Source organism: Amia ocellicauda, unplaced genomic scaffold (genome assembly GCF_036373705.1).
Source record: "Amia ocellicauda isolate fAmiCal2 unplaced genomic scaffold, fAmiCal2.hap1 HAP1_SCAFFOLD_83, whole genome shotgun sequence".
In the NCBI taxonomy this organism is placed as follows: Eukaryota; Metazoa; Chordata; class Actinopteri; order Amiiformes; family Amiidae; genus Amia; species Amia ocellicauda.
The window spans coordinates 243118-258593 of NW_027103009.1; the positions used below are offsets into that span (position 1 = coordinate 243118).

At 46.6% G+C, this 15476-nt stretch overlaps 12 non-coding genes and 31 pseudogenes across 12 annotated transcripts; all 43 read right to left on the bottom strand.

Moving 5' to 3' along the window:
* Positions 1-107: 107 nt before the first annotated feature.
* Positions 108-226, bottom strand: LOC136744247 (uncharacterized; annotated as a pseudogene).
* A 222-nt stretch (positions 227-448) lies between these two features.
* On the bottom strand, positions 449-567 carry LOC136744368 (uncharacterized; annotated as a pseudogene).
* Positions 568-787: 220 nt separating this feature from the next.
* LOC136744348 (uncharacterized) lies at positions 788-906 on the bottom strand (annotated as a pseudogene).
* Positions 907-1116: 210 nt separating this feature from the next.
* On the bottom strand, positions 1117-1235 carry LOC136744319 (uncharacterized; annotated as a pseudogene).
* Positions 1236-1450: 215 nt separating this feature from the next.
* Positions 1451-1569, bottom strand: LOC136744198 (5S ribosomal RNA). The gene has a single exon (XR_010815947.1). It is a non-coding gene; the product is annotated as a 5S ribosomal RNA (ribosomal RNA).
* Positions 1570-1789: 220 nt separating this feature from the next.
* LOC136744442 (5S ribosomal RNA) lies at positions 1790-1908 on the bottom strand. The gene has a single exon (XR_010815973.1). It is a non-coding gene; the product is annotated as a 5S ribosomal RNA (ribosomal RNA).
* A 558-nt stretch (positions 1909-2466) lies between these two features.
* Positions 2467-2585, bottom strand: LOC136744369 (uncharacterized; annotated as a pseudogene).
* A 226-nt stretch (positions 2586-2811) lies between these two features.
* LOC136744220 (uncharacterized) lies at positions 2812-2930 on the bottom strand (annotated as a pseudogene).
* A 226-nt stretch (positions 2931-3156) lies between these two features.
* On the bottom strand, positions 3157-3275 carry LOC136744322 (uncharacterized; annotated as a pseudogene).
* Positions 3276-3485: 210 nt separating this feature from the next.
* LOC136744131 (5S ribosomal RNA) lies at positions 3486-3604 on the bottom strand. The gene has a single exon (XR_010815933.1). It is a non-coding gene; the product is annotated as a 5S ribosomal RNA (ribosomal RNA).
* Positions 3605-3815: 211 nt separating this feature from the next.
* LOC136744295 (uncharacterized) lies at positions 3816-3934 on the bottom strand (annotated as a pseudogene).
* A 211-nt stretch (positions 3935-4145) lies between these two features.
* Positions 4146-4264, bottom strand: LOC136744275 (uncharacterized; annotated as a pseudogene).
* Positions 4265-4483: 219 nt separating this feature from the next.
* Positions 4484-4602, bottom strand: LOC136744333 (uncharacterized; annotated as a pseudogene).
* A 217-nt stretch (positions 4603-4819) lies between these two features.
* Positions 4820-4938, bottom strand: LOC136744180 (uncharacterized; annotated as a pseudogene).
* Positions 4939-5152: 214 nt separating this feature from the next.
* On the bottom strand, positions 5153-5271 carry LOC136744291 (uncharacterized; annotated as a pseudogene).
* A 210-nt stretch (positions 5272-5481) lies between these two features.
* On the bottom strand, positions 5482-5600 carry LOC136744314 (5S ribosomal RNA). The gene has a single exon (XR_010815958.1). It is a non-coding gene; the product is annotated as a 5S ribosomal RNA (ribosomal RNA).
* Positions 5601-5816: 216 nt separating this feature from the next.
* Positions 5817-5934, bottom strand: LOC136744127 (5S ribosomal RNA). The gene has a single exon (XR_010815929.1). It is a non-coding gene; the product is annotated as a 5S ribosomal RNA (ribosomal RNA).
* Positions 5935-6154: 220 nt separating this feature from the next.
* LOC136744217 (uncharacterized) lies at positions 6155-6273 on the bottom strand (annotated as a pseudogene).
* A 227-nt stretch (positions 6274-6500) lies between these two features.
* Positions 6501-6619, bottom strand: LOC136744301 (uncharacterized; annotated as a pseudogene).
* Positions 6620-6832: 213 nt separating this feature from the next.
* On the bottom strand, positions 6833-6951 carry LOC136744227 (uncharacterized; annotated as a pseudogene).
* Positions 6952-7160: 209 nt separating this feature from the next.
* LOC136744326 (5S ribosomal RNA) lies at positions 7161-7279 on the bottom strand. Its single transcript, XR_010815959.1, has one exon. It is a non-coding gene; the product is annotated as a 5S ribosomal RNA (ribosomal RNA).
* A 216-nt stretch (positions 7280-7495) lies between these two features.
* Positions 7496-7613, bottom strand: LOC136744122 (5S ribosomal RNA). Its single transcript, XR_010815924.1, has one exon. It is a non-coding gene; the product is annotated as a 5S ribosomal RNA (ribosomal RNA).
* A 221-nt stretch (positions 7614-7834) lies between these two features.
* Positions 7835-7953, bottom strand: LOC136744119 (5S ribosomal RNA). The gene has a single exon (XR_010815921.1). It is a non-coding gene; the product is annotated as a 5S ribosomal RNA (ribosomal RNA).
* A 208-nt stretch (positions 7954-8161) lies between these two features.
* On the bottom strand, positions 8162-8280 carry LOC136744266 (uncharacterized; annotated as a pseudogene).
* Positions 8281-8489: 209 nt separating this feature from the next.
* On the bottom strand, positions 8490-8608 carry LOC136744224 (uncharacterized; annotated as a pseudogene).
* Positions 8609-9164: 556 nt separating this feature from the next.
* LOC136744393 (uncharacterized) lies at positions 9165-9283 on the bottom strand (annotated as a pseudogene).
* A 208-nt stretch (positions 9284-9491) lies between these two features.
* On the bottom strand, positions 9492-9610 carry LOC136744165 (uncharacterized; annotated as a pseudogene).
* A 211-nt stretch (positions 9611-9821) lies between these two features.
* LOC136744454 (5S ribosomal RNA) lies at positions 9822-9940 on the bottom strand. Its single transcript, XR_010815984.1, has one exon. It is a non-coding gene; the product is annotated as a 5S ribosomal RNA (ribosomal RNA).
* A 221-nt stretch (positions 9941-10161) lies between these two features.
* LOC136744191 (uncharacterized) lies at positions 10162-10280 on the bottom strand (annotated as a pseudogene).
* Positions 10281-10505: 225 nt separating this feature from the next.
* On the bottom strand, positions 10506-10624 carry LOC136744185 (5S ribosomal RNA). Its single transcript, XR_010815946.1, has one exon. It is a non-coding gene; the product is annotated as a 5S ribosomal RNA (ribosomal RNA).
* A 221-nt stretch (positions 10625-10845) lies between these two features.
* On the bottom strand, positions 10846-10964 carry LOC136744337 (5S ribosomal RNA). The gene has a single exon (XR_010815960.1). It is a non-coding gene; the product is annotated as a 5S ribosomal RNA (ribosomal RNA).
* Positions 10965-11173: 209 nt separating this feature from the next.
* Positions 11174-11292, bottom strand: LOC136744192 (uncharacterized; annotated as a pseudogene).
* A 216-nt stretch (positions 11293-11508) lies between these two features.
* On the bottom strand, positions 11509-11627 carry LOC136744390 (uncharacterized; annotated as a pseudogene).
* Positions 11628-11837: 210 nt separating this feature from the next.
* LOC136744258 (uncharacterized) lies at positions 11838-11956 on the bottom strand (annotated as a pseudogene).
* Positions 11957-12175: 219 nt separating this feature from the next.
* Positions 12176-12294, bottom strand: LOC136744174 (5S ribosomal RNA). Its single transcript, XR_010815945.1, has one exon. It is a non-coding gene; the product is annotated as a 5S ribosomal RNA (ribosomal RNA).
* A 556-nt stretch (positions 12295-12850) lies between these two features.
* On the bottom strand, positions 12851-12969 carry LOC136744231 (uncharacterized; annotated as a pseudogene).
* Positions 12970-13180: 211 nt separating this feature from the next.
* Positions 13181-13298, bottom strand: LOC136744299 (uncharacterized; annotated as a pseudogene).
* A 220-nt stretch (positions 13299-13518) lies between these two features.
* On the bottom strand, positions 13519-13637 carry LOC136744240 (uncharacterized; annotated as a pseudogene).
* A 215-nt stretch (positions 13638-13852) lies between these two features.
* Positions 13853-13971, bottom strand: LOC136744153 (uncharacterized; annotated as a pseudogene).
* Positions 13972-14182: 211 nt separating this feature from the next.
* Positions 14183-14301, bottom strand: LOC136744310 (uncharacterized; annotated as a pseudogene).
* Positions 14302-14511: 210 nt separating this feature from the next.
* LOC136744287 (uncharacterized) lies at positions 14512-14630 on the bottom strand (annotated as a pseudogene).
* A 208-nt stretch (positions 14631-14838) lies between these two features.
* Positions 14839-14957, bottom strand: LOC136744364 (uncharacterized; annotated as a pseudogene).
* Positions 14958-15176: 219 nt separating this feature from the next.
* LOC136744236 (uncharacterized) lies at positions 15177-15295 on the bottom strand (annotated as a pseudogene).
* Positions 15296-15476: the final 181 nt, after the last annotated feature.

Sequence of the window (15476 nt, forward strand, 5' to 3'; positions counted from 1 at the left end):
AAGGGTGTTGAAAATAGCCGGGTACGTGTACAATTCCTCAATTATAAAACCTCCAGACAGATAGAGAGTATTAAGAGCTACGATGAAGTTACCCAGGAGACGTAAAAAGCATGCAGCACCAGGTATTTCCAGGAGGTCTCCCATCCAAGTACTGACTAGGCCCTGCCCCGTTTAGTTTCCGAGATCTGACGAGATCGGGCGCATTCAGAACGGTGTGGCCACAAGCCGAGAGTCCTGGCTGCATGATGTCTCTTAAAGACTGGCGGGTATTGACGGAACTTCCAGCAAAAAAAAAAGAAAAAAATAAATAGAAAAATGGAGGGAAAAATATCAGTGCAGCAAAGGGTGTTGAAAGTAGCCGGTTACGTGAACAATTCTTCAATTATATCTCCTCCAGACAGAAAGAGAGTGTTAAGAGCTACGATAAAGTTACCCAGGAGACGTAAAAAGCTTGCAGCACCAGGTATTTCCAGGAGGTCCCACATTCAAGTAATGACCAGGCCCTGCCCCGTTTAGCTTCCGAGATCTGACGAGATGGGGCGCGTTCAGGACGGTGTGGTTGCAAGCCAAGAGGCCTGGCTGCATGATGTCTCTTAAACGCTGGAGGGAATTGATGGAACTTCCAGCAGGAAAAAAAAAAAAAAAAAATAGAAAAATGGAGGGAAAAATATCAGTGCAGCAAAGGGTGTTGAAAGTAACTGGGTACGTGTACAATACTTCAATTATATCTCCTCCAGACAGAAAGAGAGTATTAAGAGCTACGATAAAATTACCCAGGAGACGTAAAAGCTTGCAGCACCACGTATTTCCAGGAGGTCTCACATTCAAGTACTGACCAGGTCCTGCCCCGTTTAGCTTCTGAGATCTGACGAGATCGGGCGCGTTCAGGACGGTGAGGCCGCAAGCCGCAAGGCCTGGCTGCATGATGTCTCTTAAAGGTTGGCGGGTATTGACGGAACTTCCAGCAAAAAAAAAAAAAAAAAAACTTAGGGAAAAATATCAGTGCAGCAAAGTGTGTTGAAAGTAGCCGGGTACGTGTACAAAACTTCAATTATATCTCCTCCAGACAGAAAGAGAGTATTAAGAGCTACGATGAAGTTACCCAGGAGCCGAAAAAGCTTGCAGCACCTGGTATTTCCAGAAGGTCACACATCCAAGTAGTGACCAGGCCCTGCCCCGTTTAGTTTCTGAGATCTGACGAGATCGGGCACGTTCAGAACGGTGTGGCCGCAAGCCGAGAGTCCTGGCTGCATGATGTCTCTCAAAGGCTGGAGGGTATTGACGGAACTTCCAGCAAAGAACAAAAGATAAAAGAAAAATGGAGGGAAAAATATCAGTGCAGCAAAGGGAGTTGAAAGTAGCAGGGTACGTGTACAATTCTTCAATAATATCTCCTCCAGACTGAAATAGAGTATTAAGAGCTACGATGAAGTTACCCAGGAGACGAAAAAGCTTGCAGCACCTGGTATTTCCAGGAGGTCACCCATCCAAGTACTGACCAGGCCCTGCCCCGTTTAGCTTCCGAGATCTGATGAGATCGGGCGCGTTCAGGACTGTGTGGCCGCAAGCCAAGAAGCCTGGCTGCATGATGTCTCTTAAAGGCTGGCGGGTATTGACGGAACTTCCAGCAAAAATAAATAAATAAATAAATAGAAAAATGGAGGGAAAAATATCAGTGCAGCAAAGGGTGTTGAAAGTAGCCGGGTACGTGTACAATACTTCAAATATATCTCCTCCAGACAGAAAGAGAGTACTAAGAGCTACGATGAAGTTACCCAGGAGACGAAAAAGCTTGCAGCACCTGGTATTTCCAGAAGGTCACCCATCCAAGTACTGACCAGGCCCTGCACCGTTTAGCTTCCGAGGTCTGATGAGATCGGGCACGTTCAGAACGGTGTGGCCGCAAGCCAAGAGGCCTGGCTGCATGATGTCTCTTAAAGGCTGGCGGGTATTGACGGAACTTCCAGCCAAAAAAAAAAAAAAAGAAAAAAGAAAAACGGAGGGAAAAATATCAGTGCAGCAAAGGGTGTTGAAAGTAGCCGGGTACGTGTACAATTCTTCAAATATATCTCCTCCAGACAGAAAGAGAGAATTAAGAGCTACGATGAAGTTACCCAGGAGACGTAAAAAGTTTGCAGCACCTCGTATTTCCAGGAGGTCACCCATCCAAACACTGACCAGGCCCTGCCACGTTTAGCTTCCCAGATCTGACGAGAACGGGCGCGTTCAGGACGGTGTGGCCAGAAGCCAAGATGCCTGGCTGCATGATGTCTCTTAAAGGCTGGCGGGTATCGACGGAACTGCCAGAAAAAAAAAAAAAAAGAAAAAGAAAAATAGAGGGAAAAATATCAGTGCAGCAATGGGTGTTGAAAGTAGCCGGGTACGTGTACAATACTTCAATTATATCTCCTCCAGACAGAAAGAGAGTATTAAGAGCGACGATAAACTTACCCAGCAGACGTTAAAAGCTTGCAGCACCTGGTATTTCCAGGAGGTCTCCCATCCAAGTACTGACCAGGCCCTGCCCCATTCAGTTTCCGAGATCTGACGAGATCAGGCGCGTTCAGTACAATGTGGCCGCAAGCCGAGACGCCTGGCTGCATGATGTCTCTTAAAGGCTGGCGGGTATTGACGGAACTGCCATCAAAAAAAAAAAAAAAAAAAAAAAAAAAAAGAAAAATGGATGGAAAAATATCAGTGCAGCAAAGGGTGTTGAAAGTAGCCGGGAACATGTACAATACTTCAATTATATCTCTTCCAGACAGATAGAGAATATTAAGAGCTACGATAAAGTTACCCAGGAGACGTAAAAGCTTGCAGCAACAGGTATTTCCAGGAGGTCACCCATCCAAGTACTGACCAGGCCCTGCCCCGTTTAAATTCCAAGATCTGATGAGATCGGGGGCGTTCAGGACGGTGTGGCTGCAAGCCAAGAGGCCTGGCTGCATGATGTCTATTAATGGTTGGCGGGTTTTGACGGAACTTCCAGCAAAAAAAATTTAAAAAAGAAAAAGAAAAAGAAAAATGGAGGGAAAAATATCAGTGCAGCAAAGGGTGTTGAAAGTAGCTGGGTACGTGTACAATACTTCAAATATATCTCCTCCAGACAGATAGAGAGTATAAAGAGCAACGATAAAGTTAACCAGGAGACGTAAAATCTTGCAGCACTAGGTATTTCCAGGAGGTCTCACAATCAAGTACTGACCAGGTCCTGCCCCGTTTAGCTTCCGAGATCTGACGAGATCGGGCGCGTTCAGGATGGTGTGGCCGCAAGCCGAGATGCCTGGCTGCATGATGTCTCTTAAAGAATGGCGGGTATTGACGGAACTGCCAGCAAAAAAAAAAAAGAAAAATAGAGGGAAAAATACCAGTGCAGCAAAGGGTGTTGAAAGTAGCCGGGTACGTGTACAATACTTGAATTATATCTCCTCCAGACAGAGAGAGAGTATTAAGAGCTACGATGAAGTTACCCAGGAGACGTAAAAAGCTTGCAGCACCAGGTATTTCTAGGAGGTCTCCCATCCAAGTACTGACCAGGCCCTGCCCCGTTTAAATTCCGAGATCTGACGAGATCGGGGGCGTTCAGGACGGTGTGGCCGCAAGCCGAGAGGCCTGGCTGCATGATGTCTCTTAATGGCTGGCGGGTATTGACAGAACTTCCAGCAAAAAAAAAGAAAGAAAAATAGAGGGAAATATACCAGTGCAGCAAAGGGTGTTGAAAGTAGCCGGGTACGTGTACAATTCTTCAATTATATCTCCTGGAGACAGAAAGAGAGTATTAAGAGCTACGATGAAGTTACCCAGGAGACGTAAAAAGCTTGCAGCACCTGGTATTTCTAGGATGTCTCCCATCCAAGTACTGACCAGGCCCTGCCCCGTTTAAATTCCAAGATCTGATGAGATCGGGGGCGTTCAGGACGGTGTGGCTGCAAGCCAAGAGGCCTGGCTGCATGATGTCTCTTAATGGTTGGCGGGTTTTGACGGAACATACAGCAAATAAAAAAAAAGAGAAATGGTGGTAAAAATATCAGTGCAGCAAAGGGTGTTGAAAGTAGCCAGGTACGTGTACAATTCTTCAATTATATCTCCTCCAGACTGAAAGAGAGTATTAAGAGCTACGATGAAGTTACCCAGGAGACGTAAAAAGCTTGCAGCACCTGGTATTTCTAGGAGGACACCCATCCAAGTACTGACCAGGCCTTGCCCCGTTTAGCTTCCAAGATCTGACAAGATCGGGCGCGTTCAGGACGGTGTGGCCGCAAGCCGAGATGTCTGGCTGCATGATGTCTCTTAAAGGCTGGCGGGTATTGACGGAATTTCCAGCAAAAAAAAAAAAAAAAAAAAAGAAAAATGGAGGGAAAAAAACCAGTGCAGCAAAGGGTGTTGAAAGTAGCCGGGTACGTGTACAATTCTTCAATTATATCTTCTCCAGACAGAAAGAGAGTATTAAGAGCTACGATGAAGTTCCCCAGGAGACGTAAAAAGCTGGCAGCACCTGGTATTTCCAGGAGGTCTCACATTTAAGTACTGACCAGGTCCTGCCCCGTTTAGCTTCCGAGATCTGACAAGATCAGGCGCGTTCAGGACGGTGTGGCCGCAAGCCGAGATGTCTGGCTGCATGATGTCTCTTAAAGGCTGGCGGGTATTGACGGAATTTCCAGCAAAAAAAAAAAAAAAAAAGAGAAAAATGGAGGGAAAAATATCAGTGCAGCAAAGGGTGTTGACAGTAGCTGGGTACGTGTACAATTCTTCAATTATATCTCCTCCAGACAGAAAGAGAGAATTAAGAGCTACGATAAAGTTACCCAGGAGACGTAAAAGCTTGCAGCACCAGGTATTTCCAGGAGGTCTCCCATCCAAGTACTGACCAGGTCCTGCCCCGTTTAGCTTCCGAGATCTTACGAATTCGGGCGCGTTCAGGACGGTGTGGCCGCAAGCCGAGAGGCCTGGCTGCATGATGTCTCTTAAAGGTTGGCGGGTATTGACGGAACTTAAAGCAAAAAAAAAAAAAAAAAGAAAAATGGATGGAAAAATATCAGTGCAGCAAAGGGTGTTGACAGTAGCTGGATACGTGTACAATACTTCAATTATATCTCCTCCAGACAGATAGAGAGTATTAAGAGCTACGATAAAGTTACCCAGGAGACGTAAAAGCTAGCAGCACCAGGTATTTCCAGGAGGTCTCACATTCATGTACTGACCAGGTCCTGCCCCGTTTAGCTTCCGAGATCTGACGAGATCGGGCGCGTTCAGGATGGTGTGGCCGCAAGCCGAGATGCCTGGCTGCATGATGTCTCTTAAAGGCTGGCGGGTATTGACGGAACTGCCAGCAAAAAAAAAAAAGAAAAATAGAGGGAAATATACCAGTGCAGCAAAGGGTGTTGAAAGTAGCCGGGTACGTGTACAATTCTTCAATTATATCTCCTGGAGACAGAAAGAGAGTATTAAGAGCTACGATGAAGTTACCCAGGAGACGTAAAAAGCTTGCAGCACCTGGTATTTCTAGGAGGTCTCCCATCCAAGTACTGACCAGGCCCTGCCCCGTTTAGCTTCCGAGATCTGACGAGATCGGGCGCATTCAGGACGGTGTGGCCACAAGCCGAAAGGCCTGGCTGCATGATGTCTCTTAAAGGTTGGCGGGTATTGACGGAACTTCCAGCAAAAAAAAAAAGAAAAAAGAAAAATGGAGGGAAAAATATCAGTGTAGCAAAGGGTTTTGAAAGTAGCCGGGTACGTGTACAATTCTTCAATAATATCTCCTACATACTGAAAGAGAGTATTAAGAGCTATGATGAAGTTACCCAGGAGACGTAAAAAGCTTGCAGCACCTGGTATTTCCAGGAGGTCACCCATCCAAGTACTGACCAGGCCCTGCCCCGTTAGCTTCCGAGATCTGATGAGATCGGGCGCGTTCAGGACGGTGTGGCAGCAAGCCAAGCGGCCTGGCTGCATGATGTCTCTTAAAGGCTGGCGGGTATTGACGGAACTTCCAGCAAAAAAAAAAAAAAAAAAAAATGGAAAATGGAGGGAAAAATATCAGTGCAGCAAAGGCTGTTGAAAGTAGCCGGGTACGTGTACAATTCCTCAATTATAACACCTCCAGACAGATAGAGAGTATTAAGAGCTACGATGAAGTTACCCAGGAGACGTAAAAAGCTTGCAGCACCAGGTATTTCCTGGAGGTCTCCCATCCAAGTACTGATCAGGCCCTGCCCCGTTTAGCTTCCGAGATCTGACGAGATCAGGCGCGTTCAGGACAATGTGGCCACAAGCCAAGAGGCCTGGCTGCATGATGTCTCTTAAAGGCTGGCGGGTATTGACGGAACTTCCAGCAAAAAAAAAAAAAAAAAAAAAAAAAAAATGGAAAATGGAGGGAAAAATATCAGTGCAGTAATGGGTTTTGAACGTAGCCGGGTACGTGTACAATTCTTCAATTATATCTCCTCCAGACAGAAAGAGAGTATTAAGAGCTACGATGAAGTTACCCAGGAGACATAAAAAGCTTGCAGCACCTGGCAATTCCAGGAGGTCACTCATCCAAGTACTGACCAGGCCCTGCCCTGTTTAAATTCCAAGATCTGATGAGATCGGGGGCGTTCAGGACGGTGTGGCCGCAAGCCAAGAGGCCTGGCTGCATGATGTCTCTTAATGGCTGGCGGGTATTGACAGAACTTCCAGCAAAAAAAAAAAAAAAAGAAAAATGGAGGGAAAAATATCAGTGCAGCAATGGGTGTTGAAAGTAGCCGAGAACGTGTACAATACTTCAATTATATCTCCTCCAGACAGATAGAGAGTATTAAGAGCTACGATAAAGTTACCCAGGAGACGTAAAAGCTTGCAGCACCAGGTATTTCCAGGAGGTCTCACATTCAAGTACTGACCAGGTCCTGCCCCGTTTAGCTTCCGAGATCTGACGAGATCGGACGCGTTCAGGACGGTGTGGCCGCAAGCCGAGATGTCTGGCTGCATGATGTCTCTTAAAGGCTGGCGGGTATTGACGGAACTGCCAGCAAAAAAAAAAAGAAAAATAGAGGGAAATATACCAGTGCAGCAAAGGGTGTTCAAAGTAGCCGGGTACGTGTACAATTCTTCAATTATATCTCCTGGAGACAGAAAGAGAGTATTAAGAGCTACGATGAAGTTACCCAGGAGACGTAAAAAGCTTGCAGCACCTGGTATTTCTAGGAGGTCTCCCATCCAAGTACTGACCAGGCCCTGCCCCGTTTAGCTTCCGAGATCTGACGAGATCGGGCGCATTCAGGACGGTGTGGCCACAAGCCGAAAGGCCTGGCTGCATGATGTCTCTTAAAGGTTGGCGGGTATTGACGGAACTTCCAGCAAAAAAAAAAAGAAAAAAGAAAAATGGAGGGAAAAATATCAGTGTAGCAAAGGGTTTTGAAAGTAGCCGGGTACGTGTACAATTCTTCAATAATATCTCCTACATACTGAAAGAGAGTATTAAGAGCTATGATGAAGTTACCCAGGAGACGTAAAAAGCTTGCAGCACCTGGTATTTCCAGGAGGTCACCCATCCAAGTACTGACCAGGCCCTGCCCCGTTAGCTTCCGAGATCTGATGAGATCGGGCGCATTCAGGACGGTGTGGCAGCAAGCCAAGAGGCCTGGCTGCATGATGTCTCTTAAAGGCTGGCGGGTATTGACGGAACTTCCAGCAAAAAAAAAAAAAAAAAAAAAATGGAAAATGGAGGGAAAAATATCAGTGCAGCAAAGGCTGTTGAAAGTAGCCGGGTACGTGTACAATTCCTCAATTATAACACCTCCAGACAGATAGAGAGTATTAAGAGCTACGATGAAGTTACCCAGGAGACGTAAAAAGCTTGCAGCACCTGGCATTTCCAGGAGGTCACCCATCCAAGTACTGACCAGGCCCTGCCCTGTTTAAATTCCAAGATCTGATGAGATCGGGGGCGTTCAGGACGGTGTGGCCGCAAGCCAAGAGGCCTGGCTGCATGATGTCTCTTAATGGCTGGCGGGTATTGACAGAACTTCCAGCAAAAAAAAAAAGAAAAATAGAGGGAAATATACCAGTGCAGCAAAGGGTGTTGAAAGTAGCCGAGAACGTGTACAATACTTCAATTATATCTCCTCCAGACAGATAGAGAGTATTAAGAGCTACGATAAAGTTACCCAGGAGACGTAAAAGCTTGCAGCACCAGGTATTTCCAGGAGGTCTCACATTCAAGTACTGACCAGGTCCTGCCCCGTTTAGCTTCCGAGATCTGACAAGATCGGGCGCGTTCAGGACGGTGTAGCCGCAAGCCGAGATGTCTGGCTGCATGATGTCTCTTAAAGGCTGGTGGGTATTGACGGAACTGCCAGCAAAAAAAAAAAGAAAAATAGAGGGAAATATACCAGTGCAGCAAAGGGTGTTGAAAGTAGCCGGGTACGTGTACAATTCTTCAATTATATCTCCTGGAGACAGAAAGAGAGTATTAAGAGCTACGATGAAGTTACCCAGGAGACGTAAATAGCTTGCAGCACCTGGTATTTCTAGGATGTCTCCCATCCAAGTACTGACCAGGCCCTGCCCCGTTTAGTTTCCGAGATCTGACGAGATCGGGCGCATTCAGGACGGTGTGGCCGCAAGCCGAGAGGCCTGGCTGCATGATGTCTCTTAAAGGTTGGCGGGTATTGACGGAACTTCCAGCAAAAAAAAAAAAAAAAAAATAGAAAAATGGAGGGAAAAATATCAGTGCAGGAAAGGGTGTTGAAAGTAGCCGGGTACGTGTACAATTCTTCAATTATATCACCTGCAGACTGAAAGAGAGTATTAAGAGCTATGATAAAGTTACCCAGGAGACGTAAAAGCTTGCAGCACCTGGTATTTCCAGGAGGTCTCACATTCAAGTACTGACCAGGTCCTGCCCCGTTTAGCTTCCGAGATCTGACAATATCATGCGCGTTCAGGACGGTGTGGCCGAAAGCCGAGAGGCCCGGCTGCATGATGTCTCTTTAAGGCTGGCGGGTATTGACGGAACTTCCAGCAAAAAAAAAAAAAAAAAAAAAGAAAAATGGAGGGAAAAATATCAGTGCAGCAAAGGCTGTTGAAAGTAGCCGGGTACGTGTACAATTCTTCAATTATATCTCCTGGAGACAGAAAGAGAGTATTAAGAGCTACGATGAAGTTACCCAGGAGACGTAAAATGTTTGCAGCACCTCGTATTTCCAGAAGGTAACCCATAAGAGTACTGACCAGGCCCTGCCCCGTTTAAATTCCGAGATCTGACGAGATCGGGCGCGTTCAGGACTGTGTGGCCGCAAGCCGAGATGCCTGGCTGCATGATGTCTCTTAAAGGCTGGCGGGTATTGACGGAACTGCCAGCAAAAAAAAAAAGAGAAATGGAGGGAGAAATACCAGTGCAGCAAAGGGTGTTGAAAGTAGCCGGGTACGTGTACAATACTTGAATTATATCTCCTCCAGACAGAAAGAGAGTATTAAGAGCTACGATGAAGTTACCCAGGAGACGTAAAAGCTTGCAGCACCAGGTATTTCCAGGAGGTCTCACATTCAAGTACTGACCAGGTCCTGCCCCGTTTAGCTTCCGAGATCTGACGAGATCGGGCGCGTTCAGGATGGTGTGGCCGCAAGCCGAGACGCCTGGCTGCATGATGTCTCTTAAAGGCTGGCGGGTATTGACGGAACTGCCAGCAAAAAAAAAAAAAAAAAAATAGAGGGAAAAATACCAGTGCAGCAAAGGCTGATGAAAGTAGCCGGGTACGTGTACAATTTCTCAATTATAACACCTCCAGACAGATAGAGAGTATTAAGAGCTACGATGAAGTTTCCCAGGAGACGTAAAAGGCTTGCAGCACCAGGTATTTCCTGGAGGTCTCCCATCCAAGTACTGACCAGGCCCTGCCCCGTTTAGCTTCCGAGATCTAACGAGATCAGGCGCGTTCAGGACGGTGTGGCCGCAAGCTAAGAGGCCTGGCTGCATGATGTCTCTTAAAGGCTGGCAAGTATTGACGGAACTTCCAGCAAAAAAAAAAAAAAAAAAAAAATAGAAAAATGGAGGGAAAAATATCAGTGCAGCAAAGGGTGTTGAAAGTAGCCGGGTACGTGTACAATTCTTCAATTATATCTCCTCCAGACAGAAAGAGAGAATTAAGAGCTACGATAAAGTTACCCAGGAGACGTAAAAGCTTGCAGCACCAGGTATTTCCAGGAGGTCTCCCATCCAAGTACTGACCAGGTCCTGCCCCATTTAGCTTCCGAGATCTTACAAGATCGGGCGCGTTCAGGACGGTGTGGCCGCAAGCCGAGAGGCCTGGCTGCATGATGTCTCTTAAAGGTTGGCGGGTATTGACGGAACTTCCAGCAAAAAAAAAAAAAAAAAAAAAAAAAAAGAAAAATGGATGGAAAAATACCAGTGCAGCAAAGGGTGTTGAAAGTAGCCTAGTACGTGTACAATTCTTCAATTATATCTCCTGGAGACAGATAGAGAGTATTAAGAGCTACGATGAAGTTACCCAGGAGACGTAAAAGGCTTGCAGCACCTGGTATTTCTAGGAGGTCTCCCATCCAAGTACTGACCAGGCCCTGCCCCGTTTAGCTTCCGAGATCTGACGAGATCGGGCGCGTTCAGGACGGTGTGGCCACAAGCCGAAAGGCCTGGCTGCATGATGTCTCTTAAAGGTTGGCGGGTATTGACGGAACTTCCAGCAAAAAAAAAAAAAAAAAAAAATAGAGAAATGGAGGGAAAAATATCAGTGCAGGAAAGGGTGTTGAAAGTAGCCGGGTACGTGTACAATTCTTAAATTATATCTCCTGGAGACAGAAAGAGAGTATTAAGAGCTACGATGAAGTTACCCAGGAGACGTAAAAAGCTTGCAGCACCTGGTATTTCTAGGAGGTCTCCCATCCAAGTACTGACCAGGCCCTGCCCCGTTTAGCTTCCGAGATCTGACGAGATCGGGCGCATTCAGGACGGTGTGGCCACAAGCCGAAAGGCCTGGCTGCATGATGTCTCTTAAAGGTTGGCGGGTATTGACGGAACTTCCAGCAAAAAAAAAAAGAAAAATAGAGGGAAATATACCAGTGCAGCAAAGGGTGTTGAAAGTAGCCGGGTACGTGTACAATTCTTCAATTATATCTCCTGGAGACAGAAAGAGAGTATTAAGAGCTACGATGAAGTTACCCAGGAGACGTAAAAGGCTTGCAGCACCTGGTATTTATCGGAGGTCTCCCATCCAAGTACTGACCAGGCCCTGCCCCGTTTAGCTTCCGAGATCTGACGAGATCTGGCGCATCCAGGACGGTGTGGCCGCAAGCAGAGAGGCCTGGCTGCATGATGTCTCTTAAAGGTTGGCGGGTATTGACGGAACTTCCAGCAAAAAAAAAAAAAAAAAAAGAAAAATGGATGGAAAAATATCAGTGCAGCAAAGGGTGTTGACAGTAGCTGGATACGTGTACAATACTTCAATTATATCTCCTCCAGACAGAGAGAGAGTATTAAGAGCTACGATAAAGTTACCCAGGAGACGTAAAAGCTTGCAGCACTAGTTATTTCCAGGAGGTCTCTCATTCATGTACTGACCAGGTCCTGCCCCGTTTAGCTTCCGAGATCTGACGAGATTGGGCGCGTTCAGGATGGTGTGGCCGCAAGCCGAGATGCCTGGCTGCATGATGTCTCTTAAAGGCTGGCGGGTATTGACGGAACTGCCAGCAAATCAAAAAAAGAAAAATAGAGGGAAAAATACCAGTGCAGCAAAGGCTGTTGAAAGTAGCCGGGTACGAGTACAATTCCTCAATTATAACACCTCCAGACAGATAGAGAGTATTAAGAGCTACGATGAAGTTACCCAGGAGACGTAAAAAGCTTGCAGCACCAGGTATTTCCTGGAGGTCTCCCATCCAAGTACTGATCAGGCCCTGCCCCGTTTAGCTTCCGAGATCTGACGAGATCAGGCGCGTTCAGTACAATGTGGCCGCAAGCCAAGAGGCCTGGCTGCATGATGTCTCTTAAAGGCTGGCGGGTATTGATGGAACTTCCAGCAAAAAAAAAAAAAAAAAAAAATTAAAATGGAGGGAAAAATATCAGTGCAGCAAAGGCTGTTGAAAGTAGCCGGGTACGTGTACAATACTTCAACTATATCTCCTCCAGACAGAAAGAGAGTATTAAGAGCTACGATAAACTTACCCAGCAGACGTAAAAAGCTTGCAGCACCTGGTATTTCCAGGAGGTCTCCCATCCAAGTACTGACCAGGCCCTGCCCCGTTTAGCTTCCGAGATCTGACGAGATCGGGCACATTCAGGACGGTGTGGCCACAAGCCAAGATGCCTGGCTGCATGATGTCTCCTAAAGGCTGGCGGGTATCGACGGAACTGCCAGCAAAAAAAAAAAAGAAAAATAGTGGGAAAAATACCAGTGCAGCAAAGGGTGTTGAAAGTAGCCGGGTACGTGTACAATTCTTCAATTATATCTCCTCCAGACAGAAAGAGAGTATTAAGAGCTACGATGAAGTTACCCAGGAGACGTAAAATGCTGGCAGCACCTGGCATTTCCAGAAGATCTCCCATCCAAGTACTGACCAGGTCCTGCCCCATTTAGTTTCCGAGATCTTCCGAGATCGGGCGCGTTCAGGACTGTGTGTCCGCAAACTGAGAGGCCTGGTTGCATGATGTCTCTTAAAGGCTGGCGGGTTTTGACGGAACTTCCAGCAAAAAAAAAAAAGAAAAAAAAAAAAAAAAAGAAAAATGGATGGAAAAATATCAGTGCAGCAAAGGATGTTGACAGTAGCTGGGTACGTGTACAATACTTCAATTATATCTCCTCCAGACAGATAGAGAGTATTAAGAGCTACGATAAAGTTACCCAGGAGACGTAAAAGCTTGCAGCACCAGGTATTTCCAGGAGGTCTCACATTCATGTACTGACCAGGTCCTGCCCCGTTTAGCTTCCGAGATCTGACGAGATCGGGCGCGTTCAGGATGGTGTGGCCGCAAGCCGAGACGCCTGGCTGCATGATGTCTCTTAAAGGCTGGCGGGTATTGACGGAACTGCCAGCAAAAAAAAAAAAAGAAAAATAGAGGGAAATATACCAGTGCAGCAAAGGGTTTTGAAAGTAGCCGGGTACGTGTACAATTCTTCAATAATATCTCCTACAGACTGAAAGAGAGTATTAAGAGCTATGATGAAGTTACCCAGGAGACGTAAAAAGCTTGCAGCACCTGGTATTTCCAGGAGGTCACCCATCCAAGTACTGACCAGGCCCTGCCCCGTTAGCTTCCGAAATCTGATGAGATAGGGCGCGTTCAGGACGGTGAGGCCGCAAGCCAAGAGGCCTGGCTGCATGATGTCTCTTAAAGGCTGGCGGGTATTGACGGAACTTCCAGCAAAAAAAAAAAAAAAAAAAAATGGAAAATGGAGGGAAAAATATCAGTGCAGCAAAGGCTGTTGAAAGTAGCCGGGTACGTGTACAATACTTCAATTATATCTCCTCCAGACAGATAGAGAGTATTAAGAGCTACAATGAAGTTTCCCAGGAGACGTAAAAAGCTTGCAGCACCAGGTATTTCCAGGAGGTCTCCCATCCAAGTACTGACGAGGCCCTGCCCCGTTTAGCTTCCGAGATCTGACGAGATCGGGCGTCTTCAGGACGGTGTGGCCTCAAGCCAAGAGGCCTGGCTGCATGATGTCTCTTAAAGGCTGGAGGGTATTGATGGAACTTCCAGCAAGAAACAAAAGAAAAAAAAAAATGGAGGGAAAAATATCAGTGCAGCAAAGCGTGTTGAAGGTAGCCGGGTACGTGTACAATTCTTCAATTATATCTCCTGGAGACAAAAAGAGAGTATTAAGAGCTACGATGAAGTTACCCAGGAGACGTAAAAAGCTTGCAGCACCTGGTATTTCTCGGAGGTCTCCCATCCAAGTACTGACCAGGCCCTGCCCCGTTTAGCTTCCGAGATCTGACGAGATCTGGCGCATTCAGGACGGTGTGGCCGCAAGCCAAGAGGCCTGGCTCCATGATGTCTCTTAAAGGCTGGCGGGTATTGACGGAACCTCCAGCAAAAAAAAAAAAAAAAAAATAGTGGGAAAAATACCAGTGCAGCAAAGGGTGTTGAAAGTAGCCGGGTACGTGTACAATTCTTCAATTATATCTCCTCCAGACAGAAAGAGAGTATTAAGAGCTACGATGAAGTTACCCAGGAGACGTAAAATGCTGGCAGCACCTGGCATTTCCAGGAGGTCACCCATCCAAGTACTGACCAGGCCCTGCCCCGTTTAGCTTCCGAGATCTTCCGAGATTGGGGGCGTTCAGGACGGTGTGGCTGCAAGCCAAGAGGCCTGGCTGCATGATGTCTATTAATGGTTGGCGGGTTTTGACGGAACATCCAGCAAATAAAAAAAAAGAGAAATGGTGGTAAAAATATCAGTGCAGCAAAGGGTGTTGAAAGTAGCCGGGTACGTGTACAATACTTCAATTATATCTCCTCCAGACAGATAGAGAGTATAAAGAGCTACGATAAAGTTTCCCAGGAGACGTATAAGCTTGCAGCACTAGGTATTTCCAGGAGGTCTCACAATCAAGTACTGACCAGGTCCTGCCCAGTTTAGCTTCCGAGATCTGATGAGATCGGGCGCGTTCAGGATGGTGTGGCCGCAAGCCGAGATGCCTGGCTGCATGATGTCTCTTAAAGGCTGGCGGGTATCGACGAAACTGCCAGCAAAAAAAAAAAAGAAAAATAGAGGGAAAAATACCAGTGCAGCAAAGGGTGTTGAAAGTAGCCGGGTACGTGTACAATTCTTCAATTATATATTCTCCAGACAGAAAGAGTATTAAGAGCTACGATGAAGTTCCCCAGGAGACGTAAAAAGCTGGCAGCACCTGGTATTTCCAGAAGATCTCCCATCCAAGTACTGACCAGGTCCTGCCCCATTTAGTTTCCGAGATCTTCCGAGATCGGGCGCGTTCAGGACGGTGTGGCCGCAAGCCAAGAGGCCTGGCTGCATGATGTCTCTTAAAGGCTGGCGGGTATTGACAATACTTCCAGCAAAAAAAAAAAAAAAAAAAAATGGAAAATGGAGGGAAAAATATCAGTGCAGCAAAGGCTGTTGAAAGTAGCCGGGTACGTGTACAATACTTCAATTATATCTCCTCCAGACAGAAAGAGAGTATTAAGAGCTACGATGAAGTTACCCAGGAGACAAAAAAGCTAGCAGCACCTGGTATTTCCAGGAGGTCACCCATCCAAGTACTGACCAGGACCTGCCCCGTTTTGCTTCCGAGATCTGACGAGATCGGGCGCGTTCAGGACGGTGTGGCCTCAAGCCAAGAGGCCTGGCTGCATGATGTCTCTTAAAGGCTGGAGGGTATTGACGGAACTTCCAGCAAAATAAAAAAGAAAAAAGAAAAATGGAGGGAAAAATATCAGTGCAGCAAAGGGTGTTGAAAGTAGCCGGGTACGTGAGAATTCTTCAATAATATCTCCTCCAGACTGAAAGAGAGTATTT